The 23,796-nt window shown below is 40.2% G+C and overlaps 1 protein-coding gene across 2 annotated transcripts in view; it reads left to right on the top strand.

Moving 5' to 3' along the window:
* tsc22d2 (TSC22 domain family 2) overlaps positions 1–23,796 on the top strand; it is a 91,234-nt gene that overhangs the window by 55,953 nt on the left and 11,485 nt on the right. The gene's annotated exons all lie outside the window — the stretch shown is intronic.

The following is a 23,796-nucleotide window of genomic DNA, read 5'->3' as shown; positions in this document are numbered from 1 at the left end:
AAAGTGCGTTGGCAGTTCAGGGAAAGGAAAATCCAAAGATATTGCAAGTACATTAAGAGTAAGAGGGTAGGACGACTTAAAGATAAAAGCTATTGCCTTTTGTTAATCTCAGGAGATGGGAGAGGTAGTAAAGAATATTTCGTGTCAGTTTTTACTGTGGAGAAAGAAACTGTAAATATTGATGTTTTTCAGACAGCTCTCGTTATAAAAAAGGAAGTCGGCAAGTTTTAGAAAATATAAAAGTGGATAAATCTCCAGGACCTGATCTGGTGCATTTCAGGACATTGTGAGAATTTAGGGAAGAAATTACGGGGCCTCTTGCAGAAATATTTGTATTGTCTGAGTATGGATGATGTGCCAGATCACTGGAGAGTAGCTGATGTCGCGCCTTTGCTTAAGAAGGGATGAAAGAAGAGGCCTGGGAGCTATTGACCCGTGTGTCTCTGCAGCAGTAGGGTAAGGTGTTGGAGGTGATTCTGAAAGATAGGATTTGTATGCATTTGGGATAGTCAGCATGATTTTGTGCGAGGAAAGTAATGTCTCAAACTTGATTGAGGAAGTAATCAAGATTTATGTGGGCAGATCAGCAAAGGTTATTTACTTGAGCTTCAGTAAAGCCTTTAGTAAGTTTGCAGATGACACCAGATTGGTGGTAAAATAGTAAAAGAAGGTTGTATAAGATTACTAAGAAATCTTGATCAATTGGGTTTAGTTTGGACAAATGCAAGTATTGCATTTTTATAATACAAACAAGGACAGGACCATGTCCAATTAATGGTAGTGCCCTGGGTAGTAGTGTAGAACAGAGAGACTTAGGGGTTCAGGTACATAATTCTTTTGAAGCTTGTGTCACATGGACAAGGTGGTTAAGGCGCTTAGCACTCTTGCCTTCATTGCTCAGACCTTTGAGTATAGGAGTTGGGATTCCTGTTGAGGTTGTACAGGACATTGGTGAAGCCTGCAGTTCTGGTCACCCTGTTAGAGAAAATATATCGTTAAATTGGAGAGGGTTCCGAAACACACTACCGGGTTGTTGACAGGAATGGAGAGCTTAAGTTATAAGGAGAGGCTGGATAGGCTGGGTCTTTTTTCGCTGAAGTGCAGGAGTTTGAGGGTGATCTTATAGAGGTCTATAAAATCATGAGAGACACAAATAAGGGGAATAGCATATGTCTTATCCGTAGGTTGGGGAATTTCTAGACTAGGGGCCGTATTTTAAGGTGAGAGGAGAAAGAATGAGAAAAGACAGGTGCAACTTTTTTAGTGATTCATGTGGAATGAACTTCTAGAGGAAGTGGTGGATGCAGGTAGAGTTGCAATATTCAAGAGATTTGGGTAAGTACATGAAAAAGAAATGTTTGGTGGGATATTGGCTAAGTGCCAGCAGGTTGGACCTGTTTAGTTTGGGATTATGGCCAGCATGGATTGGATGTATTTCTGTCCTGTATGATCCTATGAATGCATAGGCACACAACTTTCGAGCTTCATGGTATTAAATGTCAACTGAATCAGTAAAATTCTGAAATTAGTGCATCATAATTTGTATGTATTAAAATTTAGATTTTTTTTGATCAGAATAGTGCAGTTTCAGACATTACCAGATTAAGAGGCATGATTAGTAATCAAATACTTGGTCAGTTTAATGTGAAGGATTTCCTATCAATAAACCTGCTTGGTAAAAAGGATGTGAGAAAGGGCCATTCGGGCCACTGACCTTGGCCCTTAGTAATTTGGTTCATTCAGCCTTTCATCTTGAACTCCGCTTTCAGCTTGGATTTCCTCTGTTAGCTGTTTTCCAACCAATTACATCCATTGAGCTGTCCTATTTCATAAGATTTAGTTTGTAATAATACAATTTATGTTTTTATTTAATTTTTTCAACATAATATTGATAAATGTACATGTGACTCCAAATAATTCCTCAGTGTGCTCATAATCTAATTACACTATATACTGTAGATCCTTAGTTTCTCAATTCTTTCCCCTCAGCTCATGAATAAGCCACATTCACAATATGTCTACTAAGTATTGTTAACTTGCATAATTAAAAATCTGCAGCGGTTTTTAAATATTTGAGCAAAGAGTGCAAGTTACCTTAAAATATTGCACTATCGCAGAAGTCAATGCATTTGCCCTCGCCAGTACCCCTTCATTTTCCCATAAGTTGTTCAGTAAGTAGCAGTGAATGTAGGATTAAGTGTTGAACTGTGCTGTTAATTAATAAGTGATAACCTTTCCTCTAATTTTGTAAAGATGCTAAATAAGAAATTCTGCTATTAATACAAATTGCATAGTCCAATAATATTACCCTTTGTGTTTCCTTTGTCTACTGCATTCAGTTGCTTACATGTATCTGTTTTGCTTCTCCCCTCTATGCCCACACAATTTTTACATGCCTAAAGTAAAAGAGGAAATGATGTAAAAAGTTGTCAGTTGCTCCCAAAGGGTTAATAACCCAATGAGAAGAACTTTATCAAATGTTTGCAGTGGTATGCAACATTCCTGTTACTTGTCATGCAGGGGCAAAGTAAGGCTGTTAATTCCATATTTCAATGCCTACTATTGCATTCTCAAATTGTTACTCACTAACCACAATGGTAGGGGAAAGAGTTATCTAGAGAGATATTTTTGCAATCCTATGGAATTCAGTAAAACCATTTGCCCTAACACATGATTTTTCAATTTGAAACAGGCATTCCTACAGAAGAAATTTTTAGTTTTCATTCTTGACAATATTTTCTCCACATTTCAAAACTGCAGTTCCTTTTACATTGTGATAGAAAAGCTATATCAATACTTGCTGGATATTTATTTCAGCTCAGGGTAGTGGGAAATTGGAATGCAATTTAAAAGTTCGTAACCTCTTCCAATTGTGGGCTAGCTCAGTGTTCCAAAAGGCTGGAGTCATTTCTGGATATGTGACAGTTTTTCCCAAATTATTTCAAAATTTTGTACGCTGCAGTTACCGTGAAATTCTCACTGTAAGTCAGGAAGTCTGCATGCTATCGGATATCAAACTTTGTGCTTACATTTTGTTTGACTGAACATCTGCTCCTGAGCTCAGATTCTGATTAGTAGCAACTCGGATAAAGAATTGGAGTCAATCACAGCCAGCGTTTATATAGCAGCTTAACTGTAGGAAAATGCAACAAGGCATTCCAGAACAACATAAATGGACTAAAATTAACCAAGCTAATGTCGGAGATATTAGCTAGGTGGCCAAAAGCTTTGATGTGAGAACCAAACAATAGGATGGGTCATTTGGTCCTTTGAACTTATTGTCCAATTTAATAGGTCTACATAAACTCATTTTCCTATCCTAACCCCAGGATCCTTGATTCTCCCCAAAAATATGTCAATCTTGGTTTTGAATGGATTTTTTGGTTTTTGACCACCACAGCCTCCTAGAGAACTCTCCTGAATCTGTCTTCATGGGGCATCACCTGCATTCCAAGAATCGGTCTAGTGACATTTCCTTTTCAAAGGCAATAGATCCTTGGGTAAGGAGATTTAAAACTCCACGCAGTACTCTGTTGTGGTCTCACCGAAACGCACTAAAATTGCATCAAAATATTCTTACTCAGTTTCAACTCAATTGTACATTAGTTGATGAATCTGTAATTCATTTACAAGGAGACCCACGCTCATCTACATATCAGTATTTAATACTCTACTTTTTGTATAATTTTTTTGGTTTTTCTATTCTTCCTACCAAGGGGAATAATTTCATATTTCAGCCTATATTATGTTTTATTGCCACCACCTTTCTTACTCGCATAACCAGACGATATCCTTTTGCATCCTCTTGTGTTCTCATGGCTCACTTTTCCCACTTGGCTTTACATGATCAGCAAACTGAGATTCATTACTTTTTGCTGCATGAGTCAATGGTGTAAGTTGTATGTAGCTGAGATCTAAGTGCTGATCCTTACAGCATTCCACTTGTTGCACTTTGCCATTGTGAAATTGCCTTGTGTTTGTTCTTTCCTAATTGATTATTTTAAGTATCTCAACCCTCTCTAAACCTTTTGAATTTTGGTCTCCGCTTCTACTCTGAAAATACAAAATACTTGTTTCACACGTCTGCTATTTCATTATTAACTGTTAAATTGCATCCTACTTCTGTCTATAAGGAATCCGTATTTACTTTAGCTAACTTTTTTTCAATTTTACATACATTTATGAGCTCTTGGCACTCTCTTCATATTGGTAATTGACGCTCATTCTTTGTTTCTCTCCACTTTTGATCAGCTTTTTATTTTTAAAATCCTCAATCCTACTGTTTGTGGCAATGTTGCAAGCCTTTTTTTAAAATCTATTGCTATGCTTAACTTTTCCAGTGTTCAGGGCTGTACAAATTTTCAAATGGAGTTTTTATTCATCACAGCTATGCATTTTTATAAAAGCTTTTGAATTACTAATTTAAATGCCTCCTTTACTTATCTAGCATTGTGTTGTTTAATCTAATATCTGAAACTACCTCACCCAACTCCTGCCCCATACTTCCAGAATTGGCTTTGTTTGAATTTAAACTCCTAATTTCAGATTTCATTTTCAAACTTAATTTGAAATCATATTGAGTATTGCGGTTACACTTTCCCAAATAATCCTTTATCATAAGATACCAATTGAGATTAATTGATAAATGAGTTTAGGTCATTTTGGCAGTTTGTGATGCAGTGCGATGCCAACCGTGTGGGTCCAATTCCCACATCAGCTAAGAATACCTTGAAGGATTTTCTTTCTCAAACGTTGACAGCACTAGAAGCAGTCCTTAAATTTGTGACCTGTGAATACTGAGTTATGCTCACTTGTTTGATTGTACCCTGATTTTTGTTATGCTGGGCCTCAAACTTAGCAACATCCAAGCACCCCCTATTGAAGGAAATAACCAAGTTGGTGTGAGAAAGGAGAGGTACTTGGTTCATTTCGGTTCTGTTTTGGGCCTTTTTTTTATGACCTATTTTTTTCTTTTCCTCCTTCCTCCTAAATCCACATCTGCGCCACATGTGCATTCCACAAAATCATCTTTGCTTTTTCTCCCTGCCATGCCATTCTTCTGAAGTCATCAACTTTGCCTGAACATGATTTCACTGAAGCTACTCATGTTCTATGAATTTGCTTAAATTTCCATAATTTGTGAGAAGCTTAAAATAGTGAAGCACCAAGAGACAATTTGTTTGTTGGGCAAAATCTGACTTTGTAATTAGCAGTGGGAACTCTGGCTTATCGTTCTCCCCAAACCCCGTGTCCTCCTCATCGCAGTAACCCAGGGCTATTAAATATAGTTACCCAAGTACTTTCGGGATACTGAAATTCAAATAATGCATTGCCAACTCAGGAAGGTAGCATTCTGCTAATGGCTATCTGCATTGCCACTTACACCTAAAATTGTGAAGACATTAACACTGCTTCCAGAAGAGTGTGCCTTTTTTTTCCAAATTCTGTTTGCTTCAAGAACTGGCAGTTTTTATAGTGCTTTTAAGGCAGAAAATGCATACAATCAAAATACTTCGCTAAAGCCACGTGCCGTTGTATTCTTTTAAACATGAAATTCTTTTTATTCATTCATGGGATATGGGCGTAGCTGGCTAGACCAGCATTTATTCCCCAGAGAGCAGTTAAGTGCCAGCCACATTGCCATGGGTCTGGAGTCCTGTGTAGGCTGGATTAGATAAGGGTGACAGATTTCTTTCCCTAAAGAACATGACTGAATCAGATGATTTTCCCTCATAATCAGCAGTGGTTTCATGATCATTAAACTCTTACTTCCAGATTATTATTGAATTCAAATTCCACCATCTACCATGGTGGGATTTGAGCCCAGGTCCCCAGAACCATTACCTGGGTCTCTGGATTAATAGTCCAGCAATAATACCACGAGGTGCCTATATGCCAGCAGGTTATTTCCATATTTGCAGCAAAATTTGTTTCTCATGTCAGTTGGGTACAATTTTGGCCTTCTTTACAGCTATTTAATTCTGTTCAGTAGCGTTTGGAAATTGTTAATATGCACTAGCCATAAGTTGGAGCTATATCCTTAAATGTCAAATAGAAAGGAAGTGTTGTGGCTGGTGGTTAACGCAAAGGGGTTAAATTATTTTTCTTTGATGCATGACTGTTCTTCTTAAAGAATGTGGAGGGAGGGAGGGAGGTTTCCCAAATGTTAATGAACTGACTCATTGCACGTTGGCTCATTCTGGCCCCTCCTTTTCCTGTACACGAGTAAGATGTCTTTGTTTGCTTTGAATCGTTCATTGACTCAGTGATCACTGTCTGGGAAAGTGGATTCTCATCGAGATTAAAGAAACACTGTAAAGGTTTGTTACGTGATCATAGGCCTGAACTATCACAAGTTTTTTTTTATACAACACCTTTCAAATTTCATTGTTCCTTGATGAATGAAATAATTTCAAACTGTGATCATTGTATTCGTAGAAATGGAGCACCTTGAGCGTGACTGGATTACACAAACAGCAGTGGGATAATGCCCAAATAATCTATTAGTTGGTTGAGGGATAAGTACTAACAACAGCATAATGGAGACTTCTGGTCCTTTTTGAATAACATCTGAAACCTATCTGATCCAGTTGTGGGAGTAGTCATACTTCAGTTTATTGACTTATCTGAAAGTCAGCACTTCGAACAGTGAGCATCCTCTAGATACTGCATTGAGATTATTGCCCTTGATCAGTTCTTCCCGAACATTTTCCTGTTGTAACCTCAGTACACGACTTAAAAATTGCCATAACAGCACAGTGACGGGGATGTTAAGTAGGTGGTAGGATGCATGTTTTGGTGCTGGGTTGATGTCAGGTTAGGGAGGCAGTGTTTAATCTTTAGAGGTCTTTTAAAAATCTAACTATTCTTTGACCTTTTTGGAACAGTAATTGGGTCTCAAAGATCGCTGTTTGTTGTTTATATAAATGACTTTGATGAGAACATAGTCACGGTTAGTAAGTTTACAGATGACTCCAAAATTGGTGGTATAGTAGACAGTGAAGAAGGTTGTCCAGGAGCTTGATCAGCTGGTCCATTGGGAAAAGGAATGGCAGATGGAGCTTAATTTAGATAAATGCCAAGTGTTGCATTTTGGTAATGCAAATCAGAGCAGGCCTCTCACCTGGGAGTGTTGTTGAACAGAGACCTAGATGCGCTGGTTCATGGTTCCTTGAAAGTGGCATCACAAGAAGACAAGATGATTAGTGTACTTGTCCTCATTGGTCCGAGCATTAAGTACAAGAGTTGGGACGTCATGTTATAGCTGATTAAGACTTTAGTAGGCCACTTTAAAGTACTGTGTACAGATGGGGTTTCCCAACTATAGGACAGATCCTATTAAACTAGGAAGGGTGCAAAAATGATTCACAAGGATGTTGGTCTGGAGGATTTTCAGTTTGAAGGGGAAGCTGAATAAGATGGGACTTCTTTTTGTTCCCCTGTAGCACAGGAGGCTGAAGGATAACCTTTTTTGAGGTTTCTAAAATCGAGGCATTGATAGTAAATTTTGCCAAGAACTTTTACCCTGGGTGGTGGGGTCCAAAACTAGAGTGCATAGATTTAAGGTGAGATGGAAAGATTTAAATGGGATCTGAGGGACAACTTCTTTACACAAGTGGTGTTGCATATGTGGAACAAGCTGCCAGAGGATGTGGTGATGGCAGATATAGTGACAGCATTTTAAAGATGTTCGAACAAGTACATGGATAAGAAAGGTTTTGAGGGGATATGGATCAAACAAACGTAAATGGGACCAGTTCAGTTTAGGAAACCTGGTCAGCATGGATGAGTTCGGCTGAAGGGCCTGTTTCCTTGTGGTTTCCCTCTATAACTCTTTCAGCCAGTTTTACTCTGCCTAGTTTTGGGGGGGGAAAGAAAAGAGCATTTTAAAGGAGCCGTGTAGATTTAAAAACCCATAATTGGTACTCCATGGCAGCCATTGTTGTTGTAGAGTACATGTCAGAATCCAGTCCTAGGGCCTCACTTGTTGAAACACTGCCCAAAGTAATGTGCTCAAGTCTTTTAAGCAGTCTAACTTGAAAGTGCAAACAGTAGCTGAGGTAAGGTTGACATCTATAGCTCAAAACTAGTAAGCCTAAGTCTTTCAGAATTTACCTTCATTGCCTCATTCTTCCCGAAAAATCTAAACTGGGTTGAGTCTCATTGCTCGTAGATGATGCCCTTTCTATCTTTTTTTCCCCTTTGTTACATAACTTAAAAAAATTATATATTATTGACAAGCTGACAAAAGCTAACAGTAGCCAAACATAGAATACTTTATTTATAAACTTCTATGCACGCTCAGCTTTCTAATATTCCTCTGTCTTCTCTGAAATTAACTAATAAATTGTTCTGGCATGTCTTAATACTTTACTTGTCAAAAAACTACTCTTTTTGGAAAGAGATGCGTGCAATTTACTCTTGAAAATACTGAAGCCATATCAACAAATACAGGCTTGGACTACATAGATAAACCTGGCCAGAGATGATAAACAACTAATGTTCACGAGCAATTTGGCATTTTTAATCTAAAAATGTTGCTAAATCTAGAAACAAAAACAAGAATTGTTACTAATTTAGCATCCTGAAAAAGTTGCAGTGTTGAAAATGTTACAAGTAATTCGTAGAAAGTTGAACCTATTTGTGCCCTCTGCACAGAATGGAGGTTTCTATCACTTTTTAAAAAGTAAGACATAGCTTTAGGTAGAGCCTTTCGCAACTACAGGGCATTTCAAAGTGCTTTACATCTAGTTCATACAATATAAATATCGGCAATTTGCAAGCTGCAAAATCTCAAACAAGTGATACGCAGAGACAATCTCTTTCAGTTTTGCTTGAGAAATAGTGGCCAGGACACAAGGGAGGAGAATTCTTCGACTATCAGACATGACTAGGGATCTTTTCTGTCCATTTGATAAGGCAGCTGTGGTCTTAGTTTCATGTCTCTTAAGAAGGATGGCCTTTCTTTCTCTCCCTCTGAGAGAGACTAATGCCAGACTGTCTTCCAGGATTGTATACTGAAGTCTCAACAGTGGGATTTGAATGCAGAACGTGCTAAACTTTGTGACAAGTGCTAGCACTGAGCCAAATTTTATGAATACATTGGTAAAAAGTTCTTTTATTAATGAAAGTCAGATTATTTGGTGTGGAGGTCAATTTGGGGAAAATTCATTGCTGGCATTGCAAAAATGTATTAGTAAAAATCCTTCGAAGTGCTTTCTAATCTGTTGTATTTGGTTACAGTGCAGCTGCTAAGAATTGTCACTTCACTGGAAAAAGAAATTGGAGAAGTTCCCCCTCCCCCATTTTTAATGGAATCTGGTCTTTGAAACTTATTGTGGGATTGTCCTTTGTCATTGAATACAAACCTAACACTTTGGTTGCTGTATCTTGTAATATAGTAACATCTGTGATTTAAGCAGTTGAAGTTGCCATAACTGTTAAAAAGTGGCAGAGCAGCCTCGATGTGCAAAGTGACCTAACCCTGCTTTTGTGTTCTTTTTATCTAAATGTGTTTGAAATTGAGTTCAAAATTACTCTTTATTTTGTTACTGCAGAAGTTGTCAATTTACATTCCAGGCTAGAGCCCACAGCATTTTCTTCTAAATCAACCTGTCTACAGATGTTATTACACATCTCTGGAGCAAGTGCAACTTGTCCAGGGGTAGGGACACTATCGCTGCACCACAAGAGGACCTCAGCAGCTTCTAAAGAACAACATTAAAACAACTCATCTATTTATAATTATCTGTCAAAGGATGGTAACCAGTTCAAGTGGCTGGGCAACAGTCTATGCAGGAACAGCAAGTGAGGAATTGCTTTGCTGACTGCTAAAGTGCAGACGTAAAATTGCCCATTGCCCAAAATCCCCATACACCTCTGCAAAAGAGCTTCGGCTTATAGCTTAAGCGGCCAATATGAAGCATAATGCTGATGGGTGAGACTGGACCTAAATCACAAATTTTAGTGATCCACTCCATCACAGGTTGCAAATCTTTGCTTTAACAATTGATGTCACGATTAGGGTGCTCTTGATGACAAGCAGCTGAGGTAAATGCAGTATTGAAAAGGCACTCCACATTTTATTGACACACTGAAACCTTCAAAAATTCTGTGTATTAACTTGTATGTTGGCCCTCCTTGTTTAATATTTATTCATGGTTTTGCGTATTTGGAGAATGCTGATGAAATGCAATAGTTGGTATGGTATGTATAACGATGTCCCAATATAGTTTTTTTAAAATGGTTCAAGATTTACTATCTGAGTTAGTATTTGGGAAAGACGAGGTACACTTGCTTCTTTGCTTTTTGTTGTCTTTTGTGTCTGTAGACGTTCTGCGAGTAGTCCTAATTTTAGTAATACTTGCTAATGATCTAGTACAAATATGCAAGGTCTGTCTTTTCAGTATTTGCTGGGTCAAGGCTGATCTTCCCAGATCTAATCGTTGGTGAACAAAATAATGTAATAATTTATATTCGTTACAGCCTTAATTTGTATGTAGAAACTATTTTTTTGAAATAATGTATAAATAGTCTAAAATTACATATTCGAATTTGAAATCGATCTTCTAGAACAAAACTGTTGAGTACTTCCAGCTTTTAAAAATTCTTTATGGAAGAGAATCCATTTCTGGAAGTTATGCAATAGTAACATTTCTGTAACTTTGTGTTAAACACAGGGTAAACTGTATTGTGTCTATTTCTCAAAAAAGAGCTAATGCATGAGCAAGAGCTAAATAATAATATTTTACCAGCTTAAATTTTACCCTTCACAATTGTCGCATATGCTCATGTAGAGACAGATTTACAAGCTACGTCCACTAGAGGCTGCTGCTGTTCTGACTCAGCTGATGTTTTGCCAAACTTGTCTTATGCAGTAAAAACAGATTATGCTGGAAATATTCAGCAGGTGAGGCAGCATCTGTGCATTTTGCAGTGTTGTTGGCTATGTACTGTTGGTTTGCAGTGCTCTGGAATGTTATTCTTATGAGGCGGTTTGGGGTATTCTGAGAACAGAGTTTGGATTAGTAGACCACCTTGCAAAAAGTCACATTTTGCATAACTTGTGCTTGTTTATTGCAGAATAGAGAAAAGTTAATATTGTACAAAGAGCATTCCTTGAAATCAGTGTCTGGTATTACACCATTGTGCAATATGCATCCTTTTGATCCATAGTCAGCACTGCAATTTGAGGTATTTTTGAGGCCAGTGATAGGATGGTAAATTATGATTGACAGTATTGGCTACAAAATAATATTTCACCACTTATCATAAGTTGTAAAAATGCCCAGCCAACATTAAAAGATGAGCCAAGAGCATTTATCTTTTATTACTACAAATGTAAATGAGGTGGTAAAACTGGGGAATCAGCGCCCTAACTGTAGACATTTTTCAGCTAATTTAAGCATCGACTGGTAGATAATCAAGTTTAACTTCTAATCTCGACTATAGAAAGACAAAATGATTGGTCTTAAGCACAGAATTGTTGTTCTATTAAACTGACATCTCTTCATCCACCTTCTAGAATTTGTTCTTTAAATATGTTTCTTCAGTATCTTTGTAAATCCCAAATTGACTATTGGTGTATGCTTGAGGGAGAGGTGAGTGTCTGTTAGTCCTTTACTGTTCTTTTACTGTGTCTCTTACTCTATATCGTTGTTCACACTCTCAAAGTGGAAAGTTTGACCACAGTATCTCATGAAGAATGCTTCTGAAGGCTATGCACAGAGTTGGACAGTCACTCATCTTCACGAAACCTTGAACAGGTGATGATGGGCTTCCTGCTTGTTAGGCTTTTTCAGAGATCGTTTAAGACTTAAACACATTGCTACAGATCTGGAGTCATAAGTTGGGTAAAGTTGATAAATTTACTTCTCTAATTAACTTTAGTGGACAGTGCCAGAAATCTCAACACCAGGTTATAGTCTATCAGGTTTATTTGTCAAGTTTTCGCAGTCTCATCCTCTTTCTGATGTTAGAGAGGGGTAGTATCAGACATAGAATGTTGTTCCCCCTGTGCGCACGTGCACACGAGGTCCCTCTCTTTCCCCCTCATTCTTACGTGCACTCCCATCTATGAGGTGAATTTGTATTTGCAGATACATTTCATTTTATTCAAAAAAGCACAGTTTATAGACGCTAAGTCAATATGGTGTTTTATAAATTCCTACATTAGAAATAAAACCAGTCTGACTCCAAACTAAAACACAAACAGATTCTAAAAGTTTAGTACATCCTTATTAATGGTGTGAAGCTTTGATCTTTTACTTATAAATTCTGTGTCTGATACTACCCCTCTCACTTGCATCGAAAGAAGGCCTGAATCTCCGAAAGCTTGTTTTCAAATAATCTCTTGGACTATAACCTGTCCTGTGATTTCTCACTTTGTACACCCCTGTACAACACCGGCACCTCCTAATCATAACCTTAGTGGACCAGATAACAATCTGTTAGTATTATGGACTGGGCATAATTATTGATGCCATTCCAGATTTTATTTAATTAACTAAATTAAAATTCCCAGCTGTCTTAGTGAGATTTGAACATGTCCCCAAATCATTTGCCCTGGCTTTTGGGTTACTATGCTTTTCCACTATGCAATCAACCCCTGAGGTAAGTGGGAGTGAAAGGGATGGGGTAGGAAGTGAGAGGAGATCTCCAGATCATGACTATTACTTCCTAATTCCATCTGGTGAGTCCATGAAGATAGCTCAAACAGCACTGAGCTAACCACATTCTGCAGTGCAGAAGAGATACTGCAGTGTGTATGTGATGTGAAAATCTTTCCTGTATAAGTGGTGCTGACGGTTCAAGCATATTGATTTTCTGAAACTGCATGTAATAGGAGCTGGATGTGGCTCCTGCTAATGCAAAATTGCATCCTAAAGTTGTTCTTTCTATCATGTCATGCTTGTTTAATGTGAATGCGTGCCATTTATTCAGTATAAGTAGTGCCTGCACTGTACAGAAATGGTTAGAATGGAGATTTGGTAGATTTCTTGGATCCTCCATCTTGTGTGACATTCTAGACAACACTATCCAAGTGCACAGCTGACCACAGTTTGATAGTGATGCTTTTGCTGATTATGAAGCAACGTGCCCAAAAATAGCTTCTAGCTTCAGATTATTGAGCTGTCTTTCATCATTCAACAATGACTGTGTTGTCCAGCCTGAACAGTCCAGTTTTCAGCAGCTGTGTGACAAATTATAGTGTTCAACCATGCACCCAAACTGAGAGTTTGTTTTGTCATTGTCTTTACAGTTCTTACTTCGTGATTCCTAGCTATCTTCCCTGGGTTGGGGTGGGGCAGTGGAGGCATAAACTAAATCATCATCTCATTTTTATTCCCTGTCCGCATATTAGCTCTCAGATGCACTCATTGGGTGGTTGGCCTGGATAGTATGCATGAGTATTATAATTAACTTTCTCAGCAGTGTTTTTGCTGATAACTTTGATGAGATCATGTGTTTTTTGCTGTTGTGAATACAATAGATGTAAATTGTCTTCAGTTTCAACATGTGAAAGTTTTGATGGGATTGAGCAATTAAATGCAAATATGAAGAACCACCACTTTTCCACTAATTCCCCTCTTCCCATCTAAAAAATGTCTAAACCTTAAGCCAATCGCTAATGATGCTGATAGCTGTTGGGCTGCTTTTAAGAACATTTCTGGACAAACTTTACTAGCCTACACTGTCCCTACTCTTGTCTGTTGGAAATTTAAAAATTTCCTCTTTAAAGGACTTTAAAATATCTGTACTTACACTAAGCTGTAAATTGTATTCTCGACAGTAATGAGCATTAGAGAAAATAAATAGACCTAAAATACTAACCTAGTATGACTATTACTGTGAATCAATACTAAGAATACCCCCTCAAATTCACTTTAGCTTGAAATAGGACTATGATGTAATTTTTGTAAAAATGGAAGCCCATAATGTGCATTTAGTATGAAGAACTGTATGTCTATGCAGATAGTTTAGCATAAACATACAATGGAGGTTTATTATGGATTGACGCCAAAAATCCAAAATGCTGTATACAACTTAAAGATTTGAATATTGAGATCCCAACTTGCATGTAATGCTTATTTTAAAATCGGATAAATTAAGCATGTTTACACTTTTAATTTCAATGAAGTTAGGTAGACTGTATTGTACGACCAAGAAAATTTAGCACAGAGCCATTAAAAAATAATTTAAAATTATAGTGATGAATTTTGTGGACATTTTTTTAACCTTTCTGTGCTCCGTGTAATAAGATCATAATATTAGATGATATTAGTGCAGGGTATCTTTCAGTCACAAGTCAGATCACCCTTCTGTTTCTGTCCACAAAGACTGCTAGGCCCACTGAGTTTTGGGGTTTTGTTTCAAATTTCCAGCACGTGCAGTATTGTGCATCTGGTCATGCTTTTGAGTCCTAATGGTGATGGTAATGGTATGGCATAATCAGCCACTGTCCTGATTTGGGAATGCATTGCCATTGTCTGATTTGTCTTGGACCTGTATCCCAGAGTTCCCAATGTATTTGTGTCATTGTAGCGCACTCGGGGCAATTAATGTTAGGCAACGTACATGGCCTTGAGCATCACCAAAATCCTTGCATTTGAAAATGAATGCTCAAAGGTTTTCTGACTGTGTCATGCATTAACTTGCTTTTGGTCTTGTTAATGATTAGTGACTGACCTGCAGCCATCCAAAGTTGTTTTAATGGGTTTTGGGTGTTGTCTAGGCCAGCATTTATTTCCCATCCCTAATTTGACCAGATGGCTGTAGAATTACATGTAGGCCAGACCAGGCAAAGTTGGCAGTTTCCTTCCGTAAAAGGCATTAGTGAATCAGATTGATGTTCTTGGGGAGGAGAGGTTTTGGTACACGAATGACACACTCAAGGATTTTTTTGCCTACCATAGCTGCCCTGAGAAGGTGATTAGCTGTTCAGAAGATTCTCAGCCGGAATAAAAACAATGTGCTGGGAATCTCCAGCAGCATTTGTGGAGAGAGAAATAAGAATAAATCAAGATAAATAAGGCTGCTCTTCAAAACCATTCCTATCAGCTGTTTTCATGATATTGTTGAGATCACCATTTCCACTTTAATATCACAAGCCAAATTGGCCCTGTCTCAGTTCATCTGCTGAAACCTTCATCAATGCTTTGCCCCCTCTAAATTTGATTCCAGTGTCTACTCCTGGCCTATTTCCTACATGCCCTCTGCACACTCAAGGTCATTCACAGATGCTGTACTTCTTTACCTTGCTTTCATCAAATGTGAGCTTAAAAATCGACCTCATCAACCAAATCATTGGTCGCCTAATCTAATACCTGCCAGTATACTATTGTTTCATTTTATAATATTCACATGGAGGTCTTATGTTAACAGTGTATGTAAATCAACATGATAGTTGAAATGGTCTATGTAGCTGAAACATACACTTTTATATCAGGCCTTTGGCTTGATGGCTTGAAGGAGCTTTAGAACAGTAACCAAATGGCTGGTCAAAGATTCCAAGCATTTTCTTTAAAAGGTGGAGAAAGAAGTAAAAATCTAAGATGTGAGAATCTTAAACTTTGAGGCCAAGACAGTTGAAATTATGGTCAGCCATGATGAGATGAAGTCACAGAAGAAAAGACTAGAGTTAGAACATGAAAGTTCTCAGTTTTGTTGATCTGAAGGTTATAGAACAAGGAGGGATTTGAGGACAACATTTTACATTGAGATGCTGGTACGTCATATCAAACACCCTGGAGGTCTGCAGTTTGTGTGACTGAGCATTTCTATCCTTAGGGAAAAGTACATTGCATGATAGTTCTCTGTCGTAGATGACATAGGTACAGTCACGCATTCATGCTTTGGCATTTAGTAAGATTCTAAATTGTACCAGCTATGATGTATCATGTTAGAGTGGCAATGTACTTCAACATCCAGAAGCTTGCTGTTAGATAATGTTAAGCTAGTTATTTTACGGGGACAGGCCACTCTACACAACCAGTTCATAGTGATGTTTATCCAATTGAGCCTCTCTTCCAGCTCTATCAGGATAATCTTCTAGATTCTTTCTTTTTGTCCTGTATCCCTTACCCCTTAACTTCGTCAATACTTTTCTTGCAGTGAGTTGTTATTTTCAATACTTTATATAAAAGATGTTCCTTCTGAATTACCTATTTGATTACTTAATGCCTAGTGATCTAGTTTGACTAAAGTTAATGATTTGGTTTTACATATTCTCACGAACATTTCAGACAGATGTATGTCTATCTTACAGGTTTTGGTTTGTATAACTGTTACTAATTCCAGTCCTTGGTTTGCAAATGTAGAGAAAAATATGTTCCTGATTAGTTTATTTTTAGTTGCAGATCATTGTAAACTATTTCTTTTTTTCTTTGCTCCCTAAAGAAACTTCACTACTTCTTGTTCAGCTCAGATCTATAGTGCAAAATAAATTCTAACCTTAGATGTGGGTAAACCTCAATTTAGATAAAGTGAATTTTACAAAAATCATGTGTACGATATGGTAAATAGGGGTGTTCCATAAGATTGAGTGAAGTGGAGTGAATTGTATGAAAGAGCAAGTTGCTTTAAAATGGATAGCCGTTTGCATTGAAGAAAATGGGTAACAGCTTGGGAGTGGCCTTTCTAAGGTTCTAGCTCATACATTAGTATGGATATGTGCATGCTGCTATGCAGTGTATTCACCAGTCAGTCTTCAGTTGATTGCAAGAACGTAAGAAATGGAAATGGACTGTGCAACTCTTTTGAAACTGCTTTATCATTCGGTAAGCTCTACATCAACTCACTTTCCTGCCCTGTGCCCATATTTCTCAATTCCCTGGTGCTCCAAAATCTATCATGTTCATGCTTGAACATACTTACCAACCAAGTAGCCAGAGTGCACAGTAGAAAATCCAAAGATTTGCAAGCTCCCAGCAAAGAAAGTTCACTTCATCTCAATCCCATATCGTTAACTTTTTATCTTGTATTAGTTCTAGACTTCCTTGTTGGGGGTACAGCCTCTTAGAATTTCCAGTGTTGAGCCCTGTAAGAACTTTCTACACTTCAGTGTGATCATCTCATTTTTTTCCAATTCCAATTCATTTTGGGGTTAATCACTGTTCACAGTACATCTCTTTCAATCCTAGCATTCAATTTAGTCAAGCATTCTAGTGAACATATTAAAATAATCCTTGAATTTCATTTAGTGGCCAACAGGCTTATTATTCCACTGGTATTAGTTCACCCTGGCTCTTGGTGATGCTAAAATAAAACCAAGAACTACAGGTGCTGGAAATATGAAAGAAAAACATAAATGAAGAATCACCAGACTTGAAATGTTAACTGGTTTCTTCCCACAGAGGCTGCTGGTCCTGCTGTCTTTCTACAGAAATTTCTGATTTTGTGACGAGGTGATGCTAGTTGATAAGTGCTGTAAGACATGAAAGTTTCTATCTATATAGTAAAGGTATGCAGTACCTTGCCTGATTGGCAAGAAGTAATGAGTGGTGGGCCATTGGGATTAGTGCTGGGGTCTCAACGGTTTGCAATTTCTATACAATACAAGGATGAAGGGACCAAAGGCATGGTTGCTGAATTTGCTGATTATACAACAATGGGTAGGAAATTAAGCTGTGAAAAGGACACATTGAAGCCACAGTGGGATTATAGATGAAGTGCGTAGATAAAGATCTAGTAAATGGAGTATAATTTAGGGAAAATTCAAAATGTTATTTCAACAGAAAGAATAAAATCTAAATTATGGGTGACTGCAGAGCTCTGAGATGCAGAGCAAGCAGTTGTGAGAGGCTAGTAGAATTGGTTGTTAGGAGAATTTAATACAAAAATAGTGAATTTATGGTTGTTGTTATACAGGGCATTGGAGAGGTCATATTGAGAATACACGAAACCGTATCAGTCATCTTATTTAAGAAGCGATTATAAATATGTTGGAAGAAATTCAGAAAAGATTTTGCTCGTCCTGTGGCTGAATGTAAGTGTTGTCTTGAGGAAAAGTTAGTCAATCTAGACTTGTATCCACCACAGTTCAGAGGAGTAATAGACAACTTTGAAAAAATAAAATCCTAAGGGATGGATATGGGAAGGATATTTTCCCTGAAATAAAACTAGCAATCTTACATGAAAAATGAGTTGTTGTATTTAAGATAAAGATAAAAGTTTTGTTTTTGAGGGTCGTGTGTCTTTGGAACTCTCTCTTCCTGAAAAGGCAGTGGAAGCAGAGTTTGAATAATTTTAAGACTGAGGTGAATAAATTCTTGATGAGCAAGGGAGTGAAAGGTTATCCGGAGCAGGTGTGAATGTGGAATATTTTGACTAGCTTTGATCTTGCTGAAAGGTGGAGAACTTTGAGGGGCTGAGTGGCTTGCTGCTGTCTCTGATTCATATGTATTTGTGTATGCATGATGGGCAGCTCATTGTGCACATGCTGTACTTGAAAGAAAATAGCAGCTACAGAGTCAGGACATAAAGAGATCAGGGTAGGAGTAGGCAAAATGTCCTCTTCAGTTTGCTCTACCATTAGAGTATGATGACTGGTGACCTGCCCTCAGCTTCATTTCTCCACCAGCAATAAAACCAGGCCAATGGTAGCGGGTAATCCTGTGATTAAGCTTGGGGCACTTTACCAACAAAAACATATAGGCTCGGTGGTAAGAGGAGCATACTGTAACAGGAGGTGGTTGTTTAACTCTGAGCCCATTCTGCCATTCAATTAGTTCATGAATGCCCCCTAATGCCTTTGTTCAATAAGCATCTATTAATGTCAGATTAAAATGAACAATTAACCAAGCTTCAAATACTATTTGTGGAAGCAAGTTCTAAACCTCTTAATGTAGAAAGTTTTCCTGAACTCCACTCCTTTAAAAACCTATAGAATAGAGCCCAATCTAAGTCCACTAGTCATATATGCCCTAACCAACAGAAATAGTTTCTATCTCGACCCGTCTGTTTCTTTTTAATATCTTAAAAACTTTGTGAAATGCCCTGTAATATTCTAAGGTGCACAGTTCTGGTTTGTGTAATATTTTTAACTGACTTTAGGAGAGAGTGCAGGAACTGTAAGAAGACACAGCTCTGTAACCTTCTGGTTTGGGGAGATATAGAAACAAAAAAATGATACGGAGGAATGAATGTAAGGGTTGGTGCATTGGGGTTGTCACGTCTGTAGTTGGCCTCTGAGCACTGTTAGGATGAAACGAGTTGTTTAACCAATCTTCATTATCTTTCCTGCTCCACACTCCTGTTTTTAAGCAGCCCTTTACCTGTTGTGGTCCCTGTTTCCTACTCCCATGAAATTGCCAACTTGTGAAGTATGGCTGCTTGTGTGCTGGGACTGTTCTAATACTTCATTTGAAATTAGTGTCCTTAGCTGTCCAGACCATGAATGTTGTCAGATTATTTAAGTGAAAACTATAGCAGTTGAATCTGATTCACATTACCCCATTTTTGCACTTTCCAACAGAGGTTTATACGTGCAGATCATGAACAAGAAACCTGGCTGTGATAGGACTAGAATTTATGGACATGTCTTCAATTGTCTCAGCCTGAAGCTTGATGAAATGCCCACCATATAAACCCTCTGTCTCCCCCCCCGCCTCCTGTCTCCCCCGCCTCCTGTCTCCCCCGCCTCCTGTCTCCCCCGCCTCCTGTCTCCCCCGCCTCCTGTCTCCCCCGCCTCCTGTCTCCCCCGCCTCCTGTCTCCCCCGCCTCCTGTCTCCCCCGCCTCCTGTCTCCCCCGCCTCCTGTCTCCCCCGCCTCCTGTCTCCCCCGCCTCCTGTCTCCCCCGCCTCCTGTCTCCCCCGCCTCCTGTCTCCCCCGCCTCCTGTCTCCCCCGCCTCCTGTCTCCCCCGCCTCCTGTCTCCCCCGCCTCCTGTCTCCCCCGCCTCCTGTCTCCCCCGCCTCCTGTCTCCCCCGCCTCCTGTCTCCCCCGCCTCCTGTCTCCCCCGCCTCCTGTCTCCCCCGCCTCCTGTCTCCCCCGCCTCCTGTCTTCCCCGCCTCCTGTCTCCCCCGCCTCCTGTCTCCCCCGCCTCCTGTCTCCCCCGCCTCCTGTCTCCCCCGCCTCCTGTCTCCCCCGCCTCCTGTCTCCCCCGCCTCCTGTCTCCCCCGCCTCCTGTCTCCCCCGCCTCCTGTCTCCCCCGCCTCCTGTCTCCCCCGCCTCCTGTCTCCCCCGCCTCCTGTCTCCCCCGCCTCCTGTCTCCCCCGCCTCCTGTCTCCCCCGCCTCCTGTCTCCCCCCCCCTCCTGTCTCTCTCCCCCCCCTCCTGTCTCTCTCCCCCCCCTCCTGTCTCTCTCCCCCCCCTCCTGTCTCTCTCCCCCCCCCTCCTGTCTCTCTCCCCCCCCCTCCTGTCTCTCTCCCCCCCCTCCTGTCTCTCTCCCCCCCCTCCTGTCTCTCTCCCCCCCCTCCTGTCTCTCTCCCCCCCCTCCTGTCTCTCTCCCCCCCCTCCTGTCTCTCTCCCCCCCCTCCTGTCTCTCTCCCCCCCCTCCTGTCTCTCTCCCCCCCCTCCTGTCTCTCTCCCCCCCCTCCTGTCTCTCTCCCCCCCCCTCCTGTCTCTCTCCCCCCCCTCCTGTCTCTCTCCCCCCCCTCCTGTCTCTCTCCCCCCCCTCCTGTCTCTCTCCCCCCCCTCCTGTCTCTCTCCCCCCCCTCCTGTCTCTCTCCCCCCCCTCCTGTCTCTCTCCCCCCCCTCCTGTCTCTCTCCCCCCCCTCCTGTCTCTCTCCCCCCCCTCCTGTCTCTCTCCCCCCCCTCCTGTCTCTCCCCCCCCCTCCTGTCTCTCTCCCCCCCCCTCCTGTCTCTCTCTTCCCCCCCCCCGTCTCTTCTCCCCCCCCCCCCGTCTCTTCTCCCCCCCCCCCCGTCTCTTCTCCCCCCCCCCCCGTCTCTTCTCCCCCCCCCCCCGTCTCTTCTCTCCCCCCCCCCGTCTCTCCCCCCCCCCCCCTCCCTGGCTCCCCCCCCCCCCCTCCCTGGCTCCCCCCCCCCCTCCTGGCTCTCCCCCCCCCCTCCTTTCTCCCCCCCCCCTCCTTTCTCCCCCCCCCCCTTTCTCCCCCGCCCCCTCCTTTCTCTCCCCCCAATAATGCTGCTGTGAATCTCCTTGGTATATTATAGGTACTGTATACATAAAGTTTTGTGTCTTTATTGCTTTCAGTTACACTTTCGTGCTTCTTCATTCACTGACAATTTACAAAGTTGTTGCTTTGCCATTTTCACCAACCCTTAGCCCCTCACTCTGGAAATCAGTTTCTAAACCTGATTATTTCTGCATCTTTCTTTCCTTTCAGCCTCTCTCTAGGAGGAACTTTTCACTTTGACTCCAAACTGTTTTTTCCCTGAATAGTCAGTTTTTACGTCTACTTTCCAGCTGAACTTTTCTTGCCATACAATAATCTGTCTCTTCTTTTTAATACTCCAATTCCCATGTTAATTCTGAGTCCTACAGTACTAGGAAAACTACTTGAATTGCTGGACAATACTGAACTGAGTATTTTTGGGAGGTCCTACCTCTTGTGTCAGCTATGGGGTTATACATTCCTCTGAGTCAGAAGGTTGAGAGTTCATGTGCTCCCCAAAGAGATGAGTACATAATCCAGGTTTACACCAATGAAGAACTGATGAACATTTAGAAGTGCCACTTTGACTTTGGTTTCATGTCTAAAGTCTCACCTGGTTTCAAGGGCACAAATGATGTAGCAATATTCAAAGACACAAGTTCTTGTGATGTTCTGTCAAGATTTATCCTTCATCTAGTACCCCTTGCAGATTATCTTGTCATTTTTCTCAGCTGCTTGTGAGAGCCTGCTTTGTGCAAAATTGACTGCAGGTACACTTCAAAAAAAGCTTCATAGTTTGGAAAGCTCTCAACCATTCTGAGGATATAAAGGTGCTATATAGATGCTAGTTCTTTTCCTTCCTTTGATTTGAAGACTTAACTTTAATCTCATGTTCTATGGCAATGCACATGTCAATGATCTGTACAAATAATTTGTTAATGGCCTAATTTTGCAAATGGTAGTGGTGATGAAGGTTGCTGTTGACCCTGAACAAAGAAAATTACAGCACCAACATGATGTCTGTCATAATTAAAATCCCCTAGCCTTCCAAGAACCATACCCGTCTATCCCCATCCTATTCATGTATTTGTCAGGACTCCCTCCAAAAGTCACTGTCATCTGCTCCCACTACTTCCCCCAGCAGCAAGTTCCAGGCTCCCACCACCTTCTGTAAAGACAAAAAAACTTGCCTTGTACAGCACCTTTCACGCTTGCCCCTCACATCTTTAAACTTTTGGCCTCTAAGTAACTGTTTCTTTCACCATGGGGGAAAAAGTCTTCTGACTATCCAAATCCTTCATAATTTTGTAGACCTCTGTCAGGTTGCCCCTCAACCTCTGTAGTTCCAGTGAGAACAACCCTAGTTTCTCCAACCTCTCCTCATAGCTAATGCCCTCCATGCCTTCTGGTAGTGTGGTGACCAGATTGAGCATGATATATCCAATGCAGCCTAACTAAGGTTCTATAAGCTGCAACATTACCTGACAATTTTTAAACTCTGTGTCCCAGCCAATGAAGACAAGTGTGCCATATGCCTTTTTGACTATCTTCTCCACCTGTGTTGCCGCTTTGTGACCTGTGTACCTGTACACCTAAATCCCTCTGCCTATCAGTACTCTTAAGGGTTCTGCCATTTACTGTATATTTCCCATCTAGATTAGACTTTCCAAAATGCATTATCACATTGTTCTGGATTAAGCTCCATCTGCCCTCTCTGTGCCCAAGTCACCAGCCATACATATAGAAAAAACAGGTGAAGGAGCTAGGGCGTAGCAGCCTGTGGACCAAGTGCAGTTCAACAGATTGGTATAGTTTGCTTTTTGGCTGTCATAGACACAGTGGACTGAAGGACTTGATTCTATGCTGTATGAGTGTACGATATTGAAAATCTCTCTCAGAACATAGTGTGCAGAAAGTAACCAGATTTTTTGCCCATGTTTTAAATTAAGTTTTCATGACAAATAAATTAGGGCACATGTAGGGAAGTAAGATAGATGAAATATAAAATGAACCTTAACATAATTTTTATTAAAATAGGAAGCTTTTAGAATGGAAGGAAAAATTTGACATTGCATAATAAAAAGTTAATTTTTATTGCCAGAACGGTTATGCAACAGAAATATTACTTGGATCAGCTGCTTAAAAATCTCAGTTGAAACTCATTTGGCAAGGCATAAATTTAGAGTTTAAAAAAAAAAGGCGCTTCTATCAAATCAGTGATTTTTGAATGGCTTTGCAGGTGTCAAGCTTCAGTGCACCCTAAGCAGGAGATTGGAAGCACTGAGTGCAGTTTTAGCATTTCTGTATCTAACCGCAGAGTTCAAAGGCCAGGAGTTGCTGTCACTTTCATGAAGTAATGATGGTTAATGCTGACACCTGCAAAAATTTGGTTTATTATTTGCAACTTCAGTTTGTGATCCACTTTTCCCTTACATACCTGCAAACTGCTTGGGAAGTTTATTTACATTAAAGACAGGATAAATAGTTTTTATAGTTGAACTGTAACTAAATTCCCTTTGTTTTTGTAAGATGCACACTTCATTTTGACATTATTCCATCTGGTTTAGTTTGCGTATCTTTCTTTTCCTTTTCTATTAATTGTAGCCTCAATTTTATGGTGCAGGCCCATATTTAAAATATAGTTTCAGATCAGCTGAACTTTCTTTCTAAAGACAAAGCATTTTAGTCAGTACAGGCTAAGTGTTATAGTTGTTATTTTTGGTTTATGCAGTGTCTTTCCTGTCAC

Source organism: Stegostoma tigrinum, chromosome 14 (assembly GCF_030684315.1).
Source record: "Stegostoma tigrinum isolate sSteTig4 chromosome 14, sSteTig4.hap1, whole genome shotgun sequence".
In the NCBI taxonomy this organism is placed as follows: domain Eukaryota; kingdom Metazoa; phylum Chordata; class Chondrichthyes; order Orectolobiformes; family Stegostomatidae; genus Stegostoma; species Stegostoma tigrinum.
The sequence above is the reverse complement of the archived record's forward strand: the minus strand, read 5'-3'. Positions and strand labels throughout refer to the sequence as shown.